The following is a 12,952-nucleotide window of genomic DNA, read 5'->3' on the forward strand; positions in this document are numbered from 1 at the left end:
CCTTAGTTTCTTGTGTTCCTTCCATTTTTGCAAGCTTCCTTTCACTTTAAGCCATTCCTGCCCTATAAAGCCTGAAAACACTTAACACACAGATCACGACATCGAATGGTATAAAGGGGAACTAAAATGCACAATTTAAAGGCTTAGGAAGCAAGTTTTCAACCATAGAATAAAATTGGGAAGGGATTGTAAAATCATGCAAATCATATGAATAGGTGAGTAAAGAGTTGATAAAAACTACTCAAATTAGTACAAGATAAACCATAAAATAGTGGGTTATCATCTCCCTTTTCTTCTCCCTAATTTTTCTTCTCTTTGCTCGAGGACGAGCAAAAGTTTTAAGTTTGGTGTTGGGGCACTCCGCTTCTCACTCCTCAAACTCCTTATGGCACCAAAATTTGGAGAACCCTCTCCAAGAAAGAGGAAGGAAAAAACTCCCTCCACAAACTCACATGAGCTCCATTGGTTCTACACTAAGCTTCATAAGGAGCATTACCACAAGACTGTGAGCAAAAAGAAGGTGATACCGGAAGTGAAGTTCGAATTGAAAACTAATGAGTATCTGAAAATTTAAGAACAAATTTGAAGTAGGGGTTGGAAAGTTCTGGCCAACCCTATAACTGAAGTCGGAGTCCTAAAGGTCATAGAGTTCTATGCAAATCTGTGGATGACGGACAAGCACAAGAATGAATATCCCGAGTTCAAGACTTGGTGTACCATGGTCCGAGGGAACACTCTGCAGTTTGGAATGGGAAGAGTGAGGGAGATACTTCAGTTTCCTCCATCTAGAGATGACCCTCTGATAAACTCCTATTTTATGATTCATCTTGTACTCAATTAAGTGTTTTTATCAATTCTTCACCCACTTATTCATATAAATTGCATGGTTTTATAATTCCTTCCTTATTCTATAATATGTGTAAAAACATGTTTCCTATGCTTTAAAAATATTTATTTTAATTATCCTTTATTACCATTCGATGCCGTGATCTGTGTGTTAAGTAATTTCAGGCTTCATAGGGCAGGAATGGCTTCGAGGATGGAAAAGAAACATGCAAAAATGGAAGGAACGCACAAAATGGAGTTTTGAAGAAAATGGCAGCGACGTGCATGCATGGACGATGCAGACGCGTGCCTAGCGCAAAACGCAAGCGACGCGTACGCGTGACTGACGCGTACACGTGACAAGGAAAAACTCCAAATGACGCGCACGCGTGATAGACGCCACGTGCGGAAAATTGCAGAAGTCGCCCCCAGCGATTTCTGGACCCTTTTTCAGTCCAAATCCAAGCCCAAAAACACAGAAAAGAAGCCAGAGAATGGGGGAATCAAGAGACACAATTCATACAACATTCAGAATACGCAATTTTAGGTTTTAGATGTAGTTTTAGAGAGAAAGAGGCTATCTCCTCTCTCTTAGGTTTTAGGATTAGGATTTCTTTTACTTTATGGTTATTACTCCATTCCAGGTTCAATGTTCCCAACTTTAATTTTATGTTCTCTTCTACTTTTAATTATTCTAATGCTTTTACTTGTTAATTACTTATGTTGCCAAATTGGCTTAGGAACTCTTCATGTTAGATTTGAATATTCTATTTAATATAATTTGAGGTATTTCAGATTTATGATTGTTTTATTCTATTTATGATGCTTTCAATTTAATTTAGATTTTTCTCCTTTTGGTTTTGGTCAAGTAATTGGTAACACTTGAGTTATTAAACTCAACGATTGATTGAGAGTTGGAAACTGCTGATTGACTTGGATCCCTCTAAAGCTAGTCTTTCCACAGAAGTTGACTAGGACTTGAGGAATCAAGTTAATTGGTCCACTTGACTTTCCTTTATTTAGTAAGGGTTAACTAAGTAGGAGCAACAACAATTTTCATCACACCTGATAAGGATAACTAGGATGGGATTTCTAGTTCTCATACCTTGCCAAGAGTTTTATAATTATTAATTAATTTTTCTTGCCATTTAAATTACTTGTTCCCTATTTCAAAAACCCAAAAATATATCTTTTTCCATAACCAATAATAAATCATACTTCCCTGTAATTCCTTGAGAGACGATCCGAGGTTTAAATACTTCGGTTATAAATTTTATTGGGTTTTGTTACTTGTGACAACCAAATTTTTGTATGAAAGGATTCTCTGTTGGTTTAGAGACTATACTTACAACGCGGTTATTTTTACAAAATTCTAAATTAGCAGAAATCTAATCGTCACCCTTACTCCTACAATAGGAGAGTCAAAGCTAATTCGAGGTTAGATCAAGTTGTCAAAGACATATGCCACCCCGGAGTACAATGGAAAAAGGATGCCAAGGGCCAACCACAGCAGCTGAGAAGGAATAATCTCAAGCCAGTTGCTAGAGGATGGTTGAAGTTTATTCAACGCTCCATCCTCCCCACTAGTAACTGGTCTAAGGTCACTGTGAGGCAAGCTATGATGATCCACTACATTATGCTTGACAATGAGGTGAAATTTCATCAAGTGATCCCCCTGGAGATATACAGCATCGTAGCAAAGACCTCAACCCTCTCTAGATTAGCCTTCCCTCACCTCATCTCTCGCTTATGTGAGGTGCCAATGTTCAGATTGATAAAGATATGCTTATTGCAGTGGACAGCCCAATCACTAAGAAGAGCACGGAGTACACTCGGGAACTTAGGCAAGAACCACTTCAGAAGCTGGTCTCCCCTCCGGAGAGAGCAGCAGCCACCATGGTTGAGGTGGTTGAGTTTCACTATCTTATTCCTGTTTTTTCAATATTTCATTCTATTTTCTGTTTTCTACTCTGAGTTGCATGATCACTAATAGGATTTCTTTACTTTCTAGTTTAAGTTCTTTATTTTAGTATTTTATTTTTATTCTAAAAAGATGTCTTATGTATTGCTTACTAAGCTTAAACAAAATCATGAAAGAAAAGAAATAATAAAATGCATGAGAATTTGAGTTAATTATATCAAGATTTTCGAGTTACTTTGATGTGGTGGCACTATCTCTATTTCTGACTGTATGAATTAACTGTGTATATTTGATATTGGAGTTGAGAATATTGGTTCTTGAGGAACAGGAACTTAGAAAATTATTATCGATTCTTTGGAATAAGAAGAAAATTGATTGTTGAAGCAAAGTAAATAGCAGAAAGAATTAAAAAGAAATGAAAAATCAAAGAAAAAAGTCCAAGGCTTTGAGCATCAATGGTTAGAAGGGTCAAAACTGATCTAAACCTCAAAAGAGTGGTTTTCCCTAAGCATATGCTTGTGATGTGAAGGTGTCAAGTAACTCTTGAGACTGAACACTTAAAGTCATGACCCATTGCTGTTACAGAGTATGCCTAAGGCTCTGAGCACCACTGTCTGGGAGAAAAAGAAAGAGAAATTCGAACTCAAGCAATTCTCCAGTTAAGTTCTTGTGGTGTTCTTGTTTCAAGTTAAGCCAGAGGACAAAACACTTAAAGTTATGACTAGGCTCATGGTGTAAAGAACCAAAGAAATCAAAAGCTGTGTTCAGGAATCAATTAGAGCCTAAGGAAGAAAATCTATAATATCATCCGAGTTCTAGGTCTGAAGGACACTAATATTTCTGAGCTTCAAAGGGTAGTGAGATGCCAAAGCTATTCAGAATTAGAGTATCATAAGCCCCATTCAGTAACTAGACCTGAGCTTAATTGACAACTCAAGTCTCAGGCATTTTCTCTTCTTGGTCCTACATTGTTTTAGGCTGCTTGAGGACAAACAACTGTTTAAGTTTGGTGTTGTGATGCGTGAGCATCTTGTACCCTTTTTCTTAGCATTTTCTAGTTATTTTTAGTTAGATTTTATTTAGTTTTACTTGATTTTAGTGTAAAAATCTCCTTTGGATGCTACTTTGAGTTGTTTTAGTGTTTTTATGATTTCAGGTGAAATTCAGAGTAATTTGGCAGAGTTTGGAGCAAAAACAGAAAAAGCAAGCAGCACCTTCCCTAGGCGCTAAACACCCAACTGGCATTTAGTGCCAACAAGGGACCTCAGCGTGCATAAGGCTGCTCCACCTAGGGCGTTAAACGCCCAATGCTAGCAGCTATCTAAATTCCCTTCTATTGGAGCTTCTCAAGTGGATTTAACATTTATTAGTTTTATTTTATTTTTTATTTTTTGTAATTTTTAATTACGAACTATATCTTTTGGTTTTAGAATTTATTATTTTAATTTACTTTCTATATCAAACTAGGTCAGTATAAAAGGAAAAAGATCACTTGTAGCTAGGATCTTCTTCCTTCCGCACAATTTCAGAACCCTGTTTTCTCTGTACATCATGAGCAACTAAACTTCTTGGTTAAGGTTAGGAGCTCTGTTTATTTCTATGGATTAGAACTATTATTCTTCTATTTTAATTAATGTTTTTATTTGATTCTAAGGATTGTTTTCGTTCTTAATCTTATGAATTTGGGTGGAACGAGAGTATGACCCTTGTTCTACATGAGTTCTTGTGATTCTCAAGAGAGTTATCTCGCTTGAGCTACAGCTTAAAAACAAATTCCTCTTAAACTGCTAATTACATGAACTAATTAGGATATATGACATATAATCCTGTTAACTTTGGGTAATTAGAGTTTTGTGGCCATAAACTAGTTTTTAAACTTAACCCTCTAATCAGAATTAAGTGACCACGAGAGTGGCAGTTAATGAAGGTTAGAGGAGGCTAAACCACTAAGAGATTAGGGTTTAGACATTTATAGTTTGCCATAGAATGAATCATGCATTGTTAAAATAGTTGTTAAGTACTTTTAATCCGGAAAGATAAACATCTCCGAAACTTTAACTGTTTTCTTATACTATTTTTACACCATACCCATTTATTGCTTTCTTTACTTGTTTATATACTGTTTTATGCGAATTGACTCACCAAACCCCTTTTGATTCGCCTAACTAAGTCTAACTTGACAACCATTATTTGCTCAGTCCGACAATCCTCATGGGATCGACCCTCACTAACCTGAGATATTACTTGGATGACCCAGTGTACTTGCCGGTTAAGCTGTATGAAATCTCTTTTCGCGCACCAGTGCACTTGTCTGGTTAGACCGGGCCCAAGTTGTACCCAAGCTCAACATATATAAGTATCAATTAATGAGAATTCAGCTCATTTTATCCTAGAAACAAAGAAAGGGGGCGCTGGAAGTGAAGGGAGAAAAGAAAAGAAAAGAAGTTACTATTCATCTTCTCCTTCATTTGGCCATATCTTGAGCTACGGAGCTCCGATTGATGAGCCATTTGTGGCCACGCGAAGCTCTCGTCAAGCTCTTCATTCTATTTAAACAAAGTGGTAATATTTTCTAAATCCATGCTCCAGTTTCCATCCCTAACAGTTTTGCATTTTTGGTTCTAGTTCTTGGGTAGATTTTGTGATTTTGTTTATTTAGGGGTGATCTAGCAATGGAATATTGTTGGGTTTTGCTTCTAATCTCGTTGGGTAAGGTAAGTCTCTTCAAACTCTTGTGGTTTGATATTTTGGTTAGCCATAGTGTTGATTTTTGGTATGTTATATGTGTATAACTTGATAGTAGGTGAGTTTTGGAAGTGATGTTGGTGCTTGAGGCTTGTTGACCTTGTTGGAATCAAGCTTTGGGTGTTTGTGCTTTTGGAAAATCGACCAGAATATGGTTTTGGTTTCCTCTATGTAATATGTAATGTTTCTAGACACTTAGGCTAGTGGACCCTAAGATAGGATTGAATGATGTTGGTGTATGATTAATTATATGTGAATTTATGTTTGATGATGAAGAGGATGATATGGAGTGTTGGAATGTGTGATATATGAATTATGATGATACTATGATGAGTATTGGTATTGTTTATGATTATGATGATTGATGATGGATATTGATGATTAAGATGTGTGATGATGAATGTTGATGAGTATGATGAGTGATCATGATTGGTAACATTGATGAGGATTAGTAGTGGTTAATGGTGTTGTTGTTGAATGATGATGACTATGAGGTTTGGTAACATATTGAGAAATTTTGGATGGGATTTGAGAATGAATTGAGTGATTAGGTGTGAAAATGCTTGTGATATGATTGAGGAGTAACGATAAAAGTGTGGTAGTATTTTTGGTAATGAATTGTTGATTTTTATTGAATTATGATGGAAAGACTAAGTGAAATGGAGGTTAAGTTGACTGAAGTGTAAATGAAATGGTAAAGTGTAGTATGTGGTAGTGTTTGTGATGAAATTGGGTATGTTTTGGTTTGGTTTGGTTTTGGAATTTGGAAACTAGAGAACTTTGATGTTTTTGTGTAAAATTTAATTTTTGGTGAACTTTAACAGATCATAACTTGAGCCTCAGATATTGAAATTGAATGATTTTTATTTTAAATTAAACATGATTTCAAGAACTTTAAAATGATATAAAGTTTGAGGAAACCGGAATTTTGTAGAGGAAGTTATGAACATTTAAAATTCAGTATAAAAATCTTATTTCTGTAGCTTTAAGATTTTTCTAAGTTTATTACAGCATGCGTACGCGACCCAGCACACGCGACGCAAGCATTCCATTCGGATTGGGACACTCGCGTACGTGAGCAGGTACTGCGTATGCGGACACGCACTTTTTCAACGTGTGCGTATGTAATACCCGGTCTAACCGAATTTAAATAATAAGTTAAATAGGAGTGAATATGGTTGGAAGATTTGGCAATTGGAATTTGATAATTTAAATATGATATTTGGATTCAGTGAATTTTTCCGAGTCGAAAAACATAGTTTTCTGCGTAAAAGTGCGCAGTGAAATTTTGACCGGCAGTACCGGCTGAGATCTGTCTGGTACTACAGCTGAGGAAATTGATTATGAGTAAATGAGATTAAGAAATGAGGAATTATAATTAGGGAAGGTAGAAATATTTAAAGTGCGATTTAGAGCGCTAATCTTAAAGGTTTTGGCCCAAAATTGGGCCAACGGACAAAAATAAGTGAACCGGGCCTAAGTGGGCCCAAGACCCAACATATATAAACATTAGTTATGAGCATTTCAGCTCATTTTACCCTAAAAAGAAGGGTTGGGGCGCTGATTTGAGAAGAGAGAAGAGAAGAGAGAAAACCTAACTCTCTTTGATCTTCAAACCACCATAACTTGAGCTACGAAACTCCGATTGACGAGCCATTTGCGGCCACGCATTGCTCTTCTCATCCTCTACAATTCTATCTAAGTTTGGTGGTGAGTATTTCATTCATCTCTGCCCAGTTTTCGAAATTCCCCACTGTTACACGTTTTTGGGTAGTTAGTGTTGAAATCTTGTGATTTTGGGTGTTTAGGGATACTCCAACATGGATTCTAAGTGGGTTCTATCCCTACTTCATATGGGCTGAGGTAAGAAGTGTGCAAACCCTTGTGATTTGTCATTTTTATGAGCCCTAGGTTGATGTATGTATGTGATATTGGTTATGTTAGTGTATTTGGTGATGTTGGTGCACAATTGGGAGATTGGTATTGCTTGAGGAGCTTTGGTAAGGCTTGGAGCTAAGGTTGGTGAAGAATTCCAAAGAAGAGGCTCAATTGGTTTGGCTACAAGAGGTACAGTTTAAGTTTCATTTAAGTACCGTGTGTTGTGATGAGAATTCCTAGGCTAGATGCCCCTAGGATTAAGTTTGGATTGTGTAAATGGTTGGTGCTAATATGCATAGTTGGTATGTAATGTGAATTAATGATTGGGTTGAGAATTGTGTGGCCTTGTATGCTTGGTGTATTGAGAATTTGATGTATTGGGTAATGAGTATTGGTTTGTGGTTTATGCATTTAAATTGTGAAAATTGGGCCGGAAGCCGTGAATTTTGGGCCGGAGGCCGGAAAGAGGTAAGAAAGGTAAGTGATGTGTGCATTGTATGATGACACAAGTGATTGGATGAATTTCCGGTAATGAATATATGAATGATTGGGTTGGTTATTGAATAATAAGGTTTGAGGAGTTGAAGCGTGGAATTTGGTAAATTTGGGTGAAATTATATAGATGAGGTATGTTTGGTTTTGGTTGAGACATATTATGTGGTCATATATGTGATTATGACTATTGATGCCTTGATGGTATGATGATGTATTAGAGATATGTATGTTGTGATATATGCTTGAGGAATGATTAAGGTTGATTTGTGGGTGAAACCACGTGATAGTGAGTATGATATTGATTATGTATAATGATGGTTGATTGGAAATAGTGTTGTTGAAATTTGGCATGAGGAAGAGTGTATGATATGTAAATGTGTTTGAGTTTGAGAAAGTGTCAATGTGTGAGTTGAGGAGGCTTGATGTTGATTTTAGTATATTTTGATTGATTTCAAAGAAAGGGATGAAATTGGCATGTTTTGGTTGATTTTGAAAAGAGTTGAAAATGGCTTGTTTTGAAAATGGCACCTTGTGGTTTTGTATGAAAACATGGTTTTTAGGCATATTTTGACGGGACATAACCTGGACTATGGACCTCTATTTTCTGCCAAATCTGTTTAGAAATGAAATTGGATCCGGGATGTCCATGCCGTTCGAAGAACGGGTGAAAAATGATTTAAAATGAGGAAGTTATGACCGTCGGAAGATTGGGGGTTGAATCTGTAAATTCTGCAGCTTTTAACTTAGAAAATTTTTAGCAGAACGACCCTACGCGCGTAGGCGCACTTGGCGCGTGCGCGCCGTTCTTCCAGAAAGCACCATCCACGCGTGCGCGTGGTGTGCGCGGGCGCGTCGATGCGCTGCACCATATGCCCAACTATTTTCCAGAGAGTTGTGCCAGAGTTGTGCCAGTTTTGTGCCTGGGCGCAAGAGCACCCACGCGTACGCGTGGTTGACGCTTGCGCGCCGTTTGGATATTTTTCAACCCGCGCGTTCGCGCGTATGATGCTTGCGCGTCGATGAGTTTTTGGCTATCCGCGCGTGCGCGTGGAGTGCGCGTACGCGTGGCCCTGTTTTCATGCCAAAGTTGATTTTTGAGTTTTAAAAGCCAAATCTCATACTTCTAAGCCTCCGATCTCACCTCTTATGTATTAAATCATTATGATATGCCTAGCAATGAGAAAGGAGCTAGGGGATGTGGTAACTTGCGAGTGAAGCAAGGGGAAAAGTTATGATCAATGATGATCAAAGATGATTATATGAGATATGGAGGATGACGGTGGAAGTACCGTGTATGCCATGAGCCGGAGGGCTATATTTATTGATAAATGGCCCGTTCTTGATTGGACCATGAGCCGGATGGCTGAGTTATTGCCGGGTTACGACAAAGCCATTATTGTTTATGGCTGAGTATAAATGCATATATGATTAATGAATGAATATGTTAAATGGATAATAATGAAAAAATATTGAAATGTGATGTGCAACCCCGGCTAGTAGGCAGTGGCGTTGTCCACTTGCTCCGGGCATGAGACGGGAAAGGAGGATTATGATAAACGAGTTTAATCATGGAGTTTTGAATAAATGTGTATTTGTGATACCTGGGTAGTAGCAAGGGTCGTGGTTCGTCCCGCTTGCTCCGGGTTATTGTCTGAGAATTGATAATAATGAAGGGTGATTATGAATAAATGTTTATTTGTGATACTTGGGTAGTAGTAAGGGTTGTGGTTCGTCCCACTTGCTCCAAGTTAATGTCTGAGATTTGGTAACAATGAATGTTAATAATATGAATTGAGATTGAATGAATATATGTTTGAGATACCTGGGCAGTAGCAAGGGTTGTGGTTCGTCCCACTTGCTCCGGGCCAATGCTTGAGATACCTAGGTAGTAGCAAGGGTTGTGGTTCATCCCACTTGCTCCAGGTCAGAGATTGTGACGCCTGGGTAGTAGCGGCAGTAGTGGTGAATCCACTCGCTCTAGGTTGAGCTTTTAAACACCCGCCTGGGTAGTAGCCGCAGTAGTGGTTATTCCACTGGCTCTGGGTTGAGCGGGTAGTAGCAAGGGGGTTGTAGCTCAAACCTACTTGCTCCGCAATGGGTGTTTCTGTCCAATGGTTAGCTACCAGGACATGTCGGGTTGGCTATATAACCGACAGATGATATCATCAGCCATAGGGCAGGCATTCATCATTTGCATATGTTTGAATTGTTTGGGTTTGCCATTTGTCTTGGATTTCTACATCATATATGCCATGTTACCTGACTATATGCTACTTGTTCTACTTGTATCATGTTTGTGTATTACTTGCCTCTATTGCTTGTGTTTGTACAACTGAGAGGCCCCTCATGCTGGTGTCGGTGGGTGTGAGGGCTGTTCTTGATGGGATGAATTGATGATGCGATTGCATGATGATGTATTGATATAGAACTGCTGAGGCAGAACAACTGGTGATGGTTTTGCTTATGATTCTAAGTCTGATTCGTGGAAGAGTCAGCGAGTTGGGAAACATGTGAAACATGAATTGAATTTAGCACTCCCTTATGACAGTTGCCTATTCATGGATTAGCGAGAACCTAGGATGAATAATTGGTGAAGAAGTTTAGGATGCTTAGTGAGTTTTTATTGCAGTACATTGAATTTATTTGGCACTTTTACCGTACTGGGAACCCATGGACCCGGGGTTCTCATTCCGTATATATCTCTTGTTTTTCAGATACAGGTCCAGGTGCCCAGAAGTGAGTTGTGGGTCGTCTGAGAGACGGCGAAGATCTTTATTTCCTCTACTTTGTGTTTTGATTAGAATCTCTCCACCTTTGTTTTGGAAAGTTTATATTATGTATTGAACTCTTTGAATTTGCCTATAGAGGCTCTCATGTTTCCTTCGGGAGAGATTAGGATATACTGTTGTCAACTAATTTCATAATGTACCCTAGCCGACCTAAACTTCGCGGGTCGCGACTAGTGGCTATTTACTTATGTTATATATATCTATCTGTTATCTATCTCTTAATCTCCTCTACGCCTTGTCCGTATATCATTTTCGGCTTCACGGTTTATCTTTTGTTGTCGAAACGTGAGAGATACGTCTTCGCGATTTTATTTCTACTCTTTTCAGGCTTCTCGATTAATACTCCTTTCGAAATTACCTATATTTATTTATTAAAAATCCACCTGAGAGTCGTACCACCGTAATATCATTGACTTATGACTCGAGTATAAGGATTTGAATATTAGGGTGTTACAGCGTACGCACGGCAAAGGTGTGCGTACGCACAGCCCTTATTTTGCTGAAAATTTATTTTTCTTCGTTTTCAAGGGTTCTCTAGCTTTCTAAACTTTTTTAAACTGCTGTTTAAGATTAATACCTAGTAATTAGGTCCTAAGACTAATAGAGATGGGCTAGTGAAATAAATTGGTACATTTTTGTATGAATTTAAAAGACGAAGATTTAAGTTTCTGAAGTTGTGAGTATATGGGTGGAGTGTTATGAGTAATGACTATGAGAACTTGAAAATGTTGATAAATTTGCGAAATTAAAAATTGATGTTGGTTATGATGAGTGTGGAATTTAGTGATAAATGATGTACATGTTGGTTATTGAAAAAAATGTGCAGAGACTAGTGTTTGTGAATTTTCCTAATAATGGAAGTCATTTTCTAAAAAGAAAAAGATTTTGAAAACGTTTTGCAAATTTTTTTTTTATACAACCGAAACTTGGACCCACAAAATTTTGATTTTAATATCACAAATAAAGAGATCATTTGGTGCAATTTTACTTTTTTAACTTTAGATTTTTCCCATTCAAAACACAAGGAGTTATTTCTTAAGTTAGTTTTAAATTTTATAATTTTTCAAAAAGAGAAATTCCTTGGAACGATTTCAGAATTTTAAAGTTTTCTAATTTTTAAATATTAAAATTAGTGTAAAAGTATATAAAAGAAAGTGAAATAAGAAAAATAAAAGTTGAAGGATTGGACAAAGCTTTAGTATAGGAGTGAAAAGAGAGTCTAAATTAGTCTTTTTTTTTTTTATTAAATTGGTACACACGATTTTCTTGTACCAGATTTATTGTTATCACATTTGAGTGGCGTTTATTTATAGAGACGGAACATTAAGATAGAAATACAAAATTATATTTATTAGATGAGATATGAATAAAAATATCATGTCTAGAAATATTGAATTTTTATGGTGTGGATGGAAAAAAAAATTCACATCTGTGGATATTATGTGGCAAGTTTCTTAGATGAACACGTTTTAGTTGGCTATAGTCACAAATTCAACTAATGGGATACTAGGTCAGGGAGAAGGAGCAGTTTTGTAGTTGCACATTATAGAAAAGTTAATAAGTGTAATTAGATGCTAATTATTTTTGGGCTATTGAGGCTATTGGGCAAATCTTATTTTTTCTGTGTATGTGGCCATGAGTGGGTTTTGGGTTTGGGTCACAATTTTTTATGCAAGTGTGCAGAAAAAAAAAATTTTGTGGATAAAAATTAGTCAAAGTTAGTATTAAAAAGGAAATGGGCTAAAAAAATTTTTGGATTTGTCTGGATTAATCGATTTTTTAATTTCCAAGGAATGTGGCTAAGCTTCTCTCAAATCTGACCCTAACTCATTATAAACCCATTTTATATACCATCCTATAAGATACATCCTCACACGACTTGCACCCACATCTCATGTGAGTGTCTACTGTTGTTCACAATAATATAGTAACTGTTAATATTAAAAACATTAATAAAAATAAGAACAATAAGAAAAAAAATTTACAAACTCATATCTTTATTCGGATGAATAAAAATATAAACAAAAAAAAGTGTTAAATATCTGTATTTATTTTTTTAATGCCTTTCATAAATATTATTATAAATTACATACTCATAACGATTTTATTTACATTATTAATATGAGATACATAATGTTTAAAAGAAATTCTCTATTTTTATAGTTCACTAAAACTATGCAAATTTATGCTATATAAATAATTACTAACAACAGACTAATAAAGGATAACATTCAAAAAATTATAAAAATATTATTTTTCTGTCTTAAATATGATTTTATTCTCTTATTAGTAACATACG

This window comes from Arachis hypogaea, chromosome 16, assembly GCF_003086295.3.
Source record: "Arachis hypogaea cultivar Tifrunner chromosome 16, arahy.Tifrunner.gnm2.J5K5, whole genome shotgun sequence".
Taxonomy (NCBI): domain Eukaryota; kingdom Viridiplantae; phylum Streptophyta; class Magnoliopsida; order Fabales; family Fabaceae; genus Arachis; species Arachis hypogaea.